This window comes from Rhinopithecus roxellana, chromosome 6 (assembly GCF_007565055.1).
Source record: "Rhinopithecus roxellana isolate Shanxi Qingling chromosome 6, ASM756505v1, whole genome shotgun sequence".
Lineage (NCBI taxonomy): Eukaryota > Metazoa > Chordata > Mammalia > Primates > Cercopithecidae > Rhinopithecus > Rhinopithecus roxellana.
This window is the reverse complement of record NC_044554.1, coordinates 102,804,076-102,814,747: the sequence shown is the minus strand read 5'-3', so window position 1 is coordinate 102,814,747 and position 10,672 is coordinate 102,804,076.

Below are 10,672 nucleotides of genomic sequence, written 5' to 3'. Positions count from 1 at the left end.
TCTGAGAAACTGCATTGCCAAGTGTGAATGCAACTCACAGAGTTACACGTTTCTCTTCAGTGATCAGTTTGTTAGCACAGTTTTCTGGAAATCTGCAATTAGATACTTCATAGCGCAATGAACATTACAGTGACAAAGGAAATATCCACAGATGAAAACTAGAAAGAAGCTTTCTTAGAAACTTCTTGGTGATGTGTGAATTCATCTCACAGAGTTACACTTATGTTTCGTGGAGCAGTCCATTAACACTGTCTTTGAGGAATCTGAGAAGGGCTTCTTTGGATCACATTGAGGCCTACGCTGATAAAGGAAATTTCATCCGTTCAAAACGTGAAAGAAGCTTTCTGAGAAACTTCTTTCTGATCTGTGAGTTCATCTCACAGAGTTACAACCTCTGCCTCAAGAAGCAGTTTGCTAACACTCTTTTCGTGGAATCTGCAAAGTGATATTTGGGAGCCTATTGGGGCCCATGGTGATAAAGGAAATATCCTCACATAATAACTAAAGAGAAGCTTTCTGAGAAACTGCATTGCCAAGTGTGAATGCAACTCACAGAGTTACACGTTTCTCTTCAGTGATCAGTTTGTTAGCACAGTTTTCTGGAAATCTGCAATTAGATACTTCATAGCGCAATGAACATTACAGTGACAAAGGAAATATCCACAGATGAAAACTAGAAAGAAGCTTTCTTAGAAACTTCTTGGTGATGTGTGAATTCATCTCACAGAGTTACACTTATGTTTCGTGGAGCAGTCCATTAACACTGTCTTTGAGGAATCTGAGAAGGGCTTCTTTGGATCACATTGAGGCCTACGCTGATAAAGGAAATTTCATCCGTTCAAAACGTGAAAGAAGCTTTCTGAGAAACTTCTTTCTGATCTGTGAGTTCATCTCACAGAGTTACAACCTCTGCCTCAAGAAGCAGTTTGCTAACACTCTTTTCGTGGAATCTGCAAAGTGATATTTGGGAGCCTATTGGGGCCCATGGTGATAAAGGAAATATCCTCACATAATAACTAAAGAGAAGCTTTCTGGGAAACTGCATTGCCAAGTGTGAATGCAACTCACAGAGTTACACGTTTCTCTTCAGTGATCAGTTTGTTAGCACAGTTTTCTGGAAATCTGCAATTAGATACTTCATAGCGCAATGAACATTACAGTGACAAAGGAAATATCCACAGATGAAAACTAGAAAGAAGCTTTCTTAGAAACTTCTTGGTGATGTGTGAATTCATCTCACAGAGTTACACTTATGTTTCGTGGAGCAGTCCATTAACACTGTCTTTGAGGAATCTGAGAAGGGCTTCTTTGGATCACATTGAGGCCTACGCTGATAAAGGAAATTTCATCCGTTCAAAACGTGAAAGAAGCTTTCTGAGAAACTTCTTTCTGATCTGTGAGTTCATCTTACAGAGTTACAACCTCTGCCTCAAGAAGCAGTTTGCTAACACTCTTTTCGTGGAATCTGCAAAGTGATATTTGGGAGCCTATTGGGGCCCATGGTGATAAAGGAAATATCCTCACATAATAACTAAAGAGAAGCTTTCTGAGAAACTGCATTGCCAAGTGTGAATGCAACTCACAGAGTTACACGTTTCTCTTCAGTGATCAGTTTGTTAGCACAGTTTTCTGGAAATCTGCAATTAGATACTTCATAGCGCAATGAACATTACAGTGACAAAGGAAATATCCACAGATGAAAACTAGAAAGAAGCTTTCTTAGAAACTTCTTGGTGATGTGTGAATTCATCTCACAGAGTTACACTTATGTTTCGTGGAGCAGTCCATTAACACTGTCTTTGAGGAATCTGAGAAGGGCTTCTTTGGATCACATTGAGGCCTACGCTGATAAAGGAAATTTCATCCGTTCAAAACGTGAAAGAAGCTTTCTGAGAAACTTCTTTCTGATCTGTGAGTTCATCTCACAGAGTTACAACCTCTGCCTCAAGAAGCAGTTTGCTAACACTCTTTTCGTGGAATCTGCAAAGTGATATTTGGGAGCCTATTGGGGCCCATGGTGATAAAGGAAATATCCTCACATAATAACTAAAGAGAAGCTTTCTGAGAAACTGCATTGCCATGTGTGAATGCAACTCACAGAGTTACACGTTTCTCTTCAGTGATCAGTTTGTTAGCACAGTTTTCTGGAAATCTGCAATTAGATACTTCATAGCGCAATGAACATTACAGTGACAAAGGAAATATCCACAGATGAAAACTAGAAAGAAGCTTTCTTAGAAACTTCTTGGTGATGTGTGAATTCATCTCACAGAGTTACACTTATGTTTCGTGGAGCAGTCCATTAACACTGTCTTTGAGGAATCTGAGAAGGGCTTCTTTGGATCACATTGAGGCCTACGCTGATAAAGGAAATTTCATCCGTTCAAAACGTGAAAGAAGCTTTCTGAGAAACTTCTTTCTGATCTGTGAGTTCATCTCACAGAGTTACAACCTCTGCCTCAAGAAGCAGTTTGCTAACACTCTTTTCGTGGAATCTGCAAAGTGATATTTGGGAGCCTATTGGGGCCCATGGTGATAAAGGAAATATCCTCACATAATAACTAAAGAGAAGCTTTCTGAGAAACTGCATTGCCAAGTGTGAATGCAACTCACAGAGTTACACGTTTCTCTTCAGTGATCAGTTTGTTAGCACAGTTTTCTGGAAATCTGCAATTAGATACTTCATAGCGCAATGAACATTACAGTGACAAAGGAAATATCCACAGATGAAAACTAGAAAGAAGCTTTCTTAGAAACTTCTTGGTGATGTGTGAATTCATCTCACAGAGTTACACTTATGTTTCGTGGAGCAGTCCATTAACACTGTCTTTGAGGAATCTGAGAAGGGCTTCTTTGGATCACATTGAGGCCTACGCTGATAAAGGAAATTTCATCCGTTCAAAACGTGAAAGAAGCTTTCTGAGAAACTTCTTTCTGATCTGTGAGTTCATCTCACAGAGTTACAACCTCTGCCTCAAGAAGCAGTTTGCTAACACTCTTTTCGTGGAATCTGCAAAGTGATATTTGGGAGCCTATTGGGGCCCATGGTGATAAAGGAAATATCCTCACATAATAACTAAAGAGAAGCTTTCTGAGAAACTGCATTGCCAAGTGTGAATGCAACTCACAGAGTTACACGTTTCTCTTCAGTGATCAGTTTGTTAGCACAGTTTTCTGGAAATCTGCAATTAGATACTTCATAGCGCAATGAACATTACAGTGACAAAGGAAATATCCACAGATGAAAACTAGAAAGAAGCTTTCTTAGAAACTTCTTGGTGATGTGTGAATTCATCTCACAGAGTTACACTTATGTTTCGTGGAGCAGTCCATTAACACTGTCTTTGAGGAATCTGAGAAGGGCTTCTTTGGATCACATTGAGGCCTACGCTGATAAAGGAAATTTCATCCGTTCAAAACGTGAAAGAAGCTTTCTGAGAAACTTCTTTCTGATCTGTGAGTTCATCTCACAGAGTTACAACCTCTGCCTCAAGAAGCAGTTTGCTAACACTCTTTTCGTGGAATCTGCAAAGTGATATTTGGGAGCCTATTGGGGCCCATGGTGATAAAGGAAATATCCTCACATAATAACTAAAGAGAAGCTTTCTGAGAAACTGCATTGCCAAGTGTGAATGCAACTCACAGAGTTACACGTTTCTCTTCAGTGATCAGTTTGTTAGCACAGTTTTCTGGAAATCTGCAATTAGATACTTCATAGCGCAATGAACATTACAGTGACAAAGGAAATATCCACAGATGAAAACTAGAAAGAAGCTTTCTTAGAAACTTCTTGGTGATGTGTGAATTCATCTCACAGAGTTACACTTATGTTTCGTGGAGCAGTCCATTAACACTGTCTTTGAGGAATCTGAGAAGGGCTTCTTTGGATCACATTGAGGCCTACGCTGATAAAGGAAATTTCATCCGTTCAAAACGTGAAAGAAGCTTTCTGAGAAACTTCTTTCTGATCTGTGAGTTCATCTTACAGAGTTACAACCTCTGCCTCAAGAAGCAGTTTGCTAACACTCTTTTCGTGGAATCTGCAAAGTGATATTTGGGAGCCTATTGGGGCCCATGGTGATAAAGGAAATATCCTCACATAATAACTAAAGAGAAGCTTTCTGAGAAACTGCATTGCCAAGTGTGAATGCAACTCACAGAGTTACACGTTTCTCTTCAGTGATCAGTTTGTTAGCACAGTTTTCTGGAAATCTGCAATTAGATACTTCATAGCGCAATGAACATTACAGTGACAAAGGAAATATCCACAGATGAAAACTAGAAAGAAGCTTTCTTAGAAACTTCTTGGTGATGTGTGAATTCATCTCACAGAGTTACACTTATGTTTCGTGGAGCAGTCCATTAACACTGTCTTTGAGGAATCTGAGAAGGGCTTCTTTGGATCACATTGAGGCCTACGCTGATAAAGGAAATTTCATCCGTTCAAAACGTGAAAGAAGCTTTCTGAGAAACTTCTTTCTGATCTGTGAGTTCATCTCACAGAGTTACAACCTCTGCCTCAAGAAGCAGTTTGCTAACACTCTTTTCGTGGAATCTGCAAAGTGATATTTGGGAGCCTATTGGGGCCCATGGTGATAAAGGAAATATCCTCACATAATAACTAAAGAGAAGCTTTCTGAGAAACTGCATTGCCAAGTGTGAATGCAACTCACAGAGTTACACGTTTCTCTTCAGTGATCAGTTTGTTAGCACAGTTTTCTGGAAATCTGCAATTAGATACTTCATAGCGCAATGAACATTACAGTGACAAAGGAAATATCCACAGATGAAAACTAGAAAGAAGCTTTCTTAGAAACTTCTTGGTGATGTGTGAATTCATCTCACAGAGTTACACTTATGTTTCGTGGAGCAGTCCATTAACACTGTCTTTGAGGAATCTGAGAAGGGCTTCTTTGGATCACATTGAGGCCTACGCTGATAAAGGAAATTTCATCCGTTCAAAACGTGAAAGAAGCTTTCTGAGAAACTTCTTTCTGATCTGTGAGTTCATCTCACAGAGTTACAACCTCTGCCTCAAGAAGCAGTTTGCTAACACTCTTTTCGTGGAATCTGCAAAGTGATATTTGGGAGCCTATTGGGGCCCATGGTGATAAAGGAAATATCCTCACATAATAACTAAAGAGAAGCTTTCTGAGAAACTGCATTGCCAAGTGTGAATGCAACTCACAGAGTTACACGTTTCTCTTCAGTGATCAGTTTGTTAGCACAGTTTTCTGGAAATCTGCAATTAGATACTTCATAGCGCAATGAACATTACAGTGACAAAGGAAATATCCACAGATGAAAACTAGAAAGAAGCTTTCTTAGAAACTTCTTGGTGATGTGTGAATTCATCTCACAGAGTTACACTTATGTTTCGTGGAGCAGTCCATTAACACTGTCTTTGAGGAATCTGAGAAGGGCTTCTTTGGATCACATTGAGGCCTACGCTGATAAAGGAAATTTCATCCGTTCAAAACGTGAAAGAAGCTTTCTGAGAAACTTCTTTCTGATCTGTGAGTTCATCTCACAGAGTTACAACCTCTGCCTCAAGAAGCAGTTTGCTAACACTCTTTTCGTGGAATCTGCAAAGTGATATTTGGGAGCCTATTGGGGCCCATGGTGATAAAGGAAATATCCTCACATAATAACTAAAGAGAAGCTTTCTGAGAAACTGCATTGCCAAGTGTGAATGCAACTCACAGAGTTACACGTTTCTCTTCAGTGATCAGTTTGTTAGCACAGTTTTCTGGAAATCTGCAATTAGATACTTCATAGCGCAATGAACATTACAGTGACAAAGGAAATATCCACAGATGAAAACTAGAAAGAAGCTTTCTTAGAAACTTCTTGGTGATGTGTGAATTCATCTCACAGAGTTACACTTATGTTTCGTGGAGCAGTCCATTAACACTGTCTTTGAGGAATCTGAGAAGGGCTTCTTTGGATCACATTGAGGCCTACGCTGATAAAGGAAATTTCATCCGTTCAAAACGTGAAAGAAGCTTTCTGAGAAACTTCTTTCTGATCTGTGAGTTCATCTCACAGAGTTACAACCTCTGCCTCAAGAAGCAGTTTGCTAACACTCTTTTCGTGGAATCTGCAAAGTGATATTTGGGAGCCTATTGGGGCCCATGGTGATAAAGGAAATATCCTCACATAATAACTAAAGAGAAGCTTTCTGAGAAACTGCATTGCCAAGTGTGAATGCAACTCACAGAGTTACACGTTTCTCTTCAGTGATCAGTTTGTTAGCACAGTTTTCTGGAAATCTGCAATTAGATACTTCATAGCGCAATGAACATTACAGTGACAAAGGAAATATCCACAGATGAAAACTAGAAAGAAGCTTTCTTAGAAACTTCTTGGTGATGTGTGAATTCATCTCACAGAGTTACACTTATGTTTCGTGGAGCAGTCCATTAACACTGTCTTTGAGGAATCTGAGAAGGGCTTCTTTGGATCACATTGAGGCCTACGCTGATAAAGGAAATTTCATCCGTTCAAAACGTGAAAGAAGCTTTCTGAGAAACTTCTTTCTGATCTGTGAGTTCATCTCACAGAGTTACAACCTCTGCCTCAAGAAGCAGTTTGCTAACACTCTTTTCGTGGAATCTGCAAAGTGATATTTGGGAGCCTATTGGGGCCCATGGTGATAAAGGAAATATCCTCACATAATAACTAAAGAGAAGCTTTCTGAGAAACTGCATTGCCAAGTGTGAATGCAACTCACAGAGTTACACGTTTCTCTTCAGTGATCAGTTTGTTAGCACAGTTTTCTGGAAATCTGCAATTAGATACTTCATAGCGCAATGAACATTACAGTGACAAAGGAAATATCCACAGATGAAAACTAGAAAGAAGCTTTCTTAGAAACTTCTTGGTGATGTGTGAATTCATCTCACAGAGTTACACTTATGTTTCGTGGAGCAGTCCATTAACACTGTCTTTGAGGAATCTGAGAAGGGCTTCTTTGGATCACATTGAGGCCTACGCTGATAAAGGAAATTTCATCCGTTCAAAACGTGAAAGAAGCTTTCTGAGAAACTTCTTTCTGATCTGTGAGTTCATCTCACAGAGTTACAACCTCTGCCTCAAGAAGCAGTTTGCTAACACTCTTTTCGTGGAATCTGCAAAGTGATATTTGGGAGCCTATTGGGGCCCATGGTGATAAAGGAAATATCCTCACATAATAACTAAAGAGAAGCTTTCTGAGAAACTGCATTGCCAAGTGTGAATGCAACTCACAGAGTTACACGTTTCTCTTCAGTGATCAGTTTGTTAGCACAGTTTTCTGGAAATCTGCAATTAGATACTTCATAGCGCAATGAACATTACAGTGACAAAGGAAATATCCACAGATGAAAACTAGAAAGAAGCTTTCTTAGAAACTTCTTGGTGATGTGTGAATTCATCTCACAGAGTTACACTTATGTTTCGTGGAGCAGTCCATTAACACTGTCTTTGAGGAATCTGAGAAGGGCTTCTTTGGATCACATTGAGGCCTACGCTGATAAAGGAAATTTCATCCGTTCAAAACGTGAAAGAAGCTTTCTGAGAAACTTCTTTCTGATCTGTGAGTTCATCTCACAGAGTTACAACCTCTGCCTCAAGAAGCAGTTTGCTAACACTCTTTTCGTGGAATCTGCAAAGTGATATTTGGGAGCCTATTGGGGCCCATGGTGATAAAGGAAATATCCTCACATAATAACTAAAGAGAAGCTTTCTGAGAAACTGCATTGCCAAGTGTGAATGCAACTCACAGAGTTACACGTTTCTCTTCAGTGATCAGTTTGTTAGCACAGTTTTCTGGAAATCTGCAATTAGATACTTCATAGCGCAATGAACATTACAGTGACAAAGGAAATATCCACAGATGAAAACTAGAAAGAAGCTTTCTTAGAAACTTCTTGGTGATGTGTGAATTCATCTCACAGAGTTACACTTATGTTTCGTGGAGCAGTCCATTAACACTGTCTTTGAGGAATCTGAGAAGGGCTTCTTTGGATCACATTGAGGCCTACGCTGATAAAGGAAATTTCATCCGTTCAAAACGTGAAAGAAGCTTTCTGAGAAACTTCTTTCTGATCTGTGAGTTCATCTCACAGAGTTACAACCTCTGCCTCAAGAAGCAGTTTGCTAACACTCTTTTCGTGGAATCTGCAAAGTGATATTTGGGAGCCTATTGGGGCCCATGGTGATAAAGGAAATATCCTCACATAATAACTAAAGAGAAGCTTTCTGAGAAACTGCATTGCCAAGTGTGAATGCAACTCACAGAGTTACACGTTTCTCTTCAGTGATCAGTTTGTTAGCACAGTTTTCTGGAAATCTGCAATTAGATACTTCATAGCGCAATGAACATTACAGTGACAAAGGAAATATCCACAGATGAAAACTAGAAAGAAGCTTTCTTAGAAACTTCTTGGTGATGTGTGAATTCATCTCACAGAGTTACACTTATGTTTCGTGGAGCAGTCCATTAACACTGTCTTTGAGGAATCTGAGAAGGGCTTCTTTGGATCACATTGAGGCCTACGCTGATAAAGGAAATTTCATCCGTTCAAAACGTGAAAGAAGCTTTCTGAGAAACTTCTTTCTGATCTGTGAGTTCATCTCACAGAGTTACAACCTCTGCCTCAAGAAGCAGTTTGCTAACACTCTTTTCGTGGAATCTGCAAAGTGATATTTGGGAGCCTATTGGGGCCCATGGTGATAAAGGAAATATCCTCACATAATAACTAAAGAGAAGCTTTCTGAGAAACTGCATTGCCAAGTGTGAATGCAACTCACAGAGTTACACGTTTCTCTTCAGTGATCAGTTTGTTAGCACAGTTTTCTGGAAATCTGCAATTAGATACTTCATAGCGCAATGAACATTACAGTGACAAAGGAAATATCCACAGATGAAAACTAGAAAGAAGCTTTCTTAGAAACTTCTTGGTGATGTGTGAATTCATCTCACAGAGTTACACTTATGTTTCGTGGAGCAGTCCATTAACACTGTCTTTGAGGAATCTGAGAAGGGCTTCTTTGGATCACATTGAGGCCTACGCTGATAAAGGAAATTTCATCCGTTCAAAACGTGAAAGAAGCTTTCTGAGAAACTTCTTTCTGATCTGTGAGTTCATCTCACAGAGTTACAACCTCTGCCTCAAGAAGCAGTTTGCTAACACTCTTTTCGTGGAATCTGCAAAGTGATATTTGGGAGCCTATTGGGGCCCATGGTGATAAAGGAAATATCCTCACATAATAACTAAAGAGAAGCTTTCTGAGAAACTGCATTGCCAAGTGTGAATGCAACTCACAGAGTTACACGTTTCTCTTCAGTGATCAGTTTGTTAGCACAGTTTTCTGGAAATCTGCAATTAGATACTTCATAGCGCAATGAACATTACAGTGACAAAGGAAATATCCACAGATGAAAACTAGAAAGAAGCTTTCTTAGAAACTTCTTGGTGATGTGTGAATTCATCTCACAGAGTTACACTTATGTTTCGTGGAGCAGTCCATTAACACTGTCTTTGAGGAATCTGAGAAGGGCTTCTTTGGATCACATTGAGGCCTACGCTGATAAAGGAAATTTCATCCGTTCAAAACGTGAAAGAAGCTTTCTGAGAAACTTCTTTCTGATCTGTGAGTTCATCTCACAGAGTTACAACCTCTGCCTCAAGAAGCAGTTTGCTAACACTCTTTTCGTGGAATCTGCAAAGTGATATTTGGGAGCCTATTGGGGCCCATGGTGATAAAGGAAATATCCTCACATAATAACTAAAGAGAAGCTTTCTGAGAAACTGCATTGCCAAGTGTGAATGCAACTCACAGAGTTACACGTTTCTCTTCAGTGATCAGTTTGTTAGCACAGTTTTCTGGAAATCTGCAATTAGATACTTCATAGCGCAATGAACATTACAGTGACAAAGGAAATATCCACAGATGAAAACTAGAAAGAAGCTTTCTTAGAAACTTCTTGGTGATGTGTGAATTCATCTCACAGAGTTACACTTATGTTTCGTGGAGCAGTCCATTAACACTGTCTTTGAGGAATCTGAGAAGGGCTTCTTTGGATCACATTGAGGCCTACGCTGATAAAGGAAATTTCATCCGTTCAAAACGTGAAAGAAGCTTTCTGAGAAACTTCTTTCTGATCTGTGAGTTCATCTCACAGAGTTACAACCTCTGCCTCAAGAAGCAGTTTGCTAACACTCTTTTCGTGGAATCTGCAAAGTGATATTTGGGAGCCTATTGGGGCCCATGGTGATAAAGGAAATATCCTCACATAATAACTAAAGAGAAGCTTTCTGAGAAACTGCATTGCCAAGTGTGAATGCAACTCACAGAGTTACACGTTTCTCTTCAGTGATCAGTTTGTTAGCACAGTTTTCTGGAAATCTGCAATTAGATACTTCATAGCGCATTGAACATTACCGTGACAAAGGAAATATCCACAGATGAAAACTAGAAGAAGCTTTCTTAGAAACTTCTTGGTGATGTGGAATTCATCTCACAGAGTTACACTTATGTTTTTTCATTGGCGCAGTCATTAAACACGTCTTGGGAATCTGGACAGGGCTTCTTTGGATCACATTGAGGCCTACGCTGATAAAGAAATTTCACGTTCAAAAACGTGAAAGAAGCTTTCTGAGAAACTTCTTTCTGATCTGATGAGTTC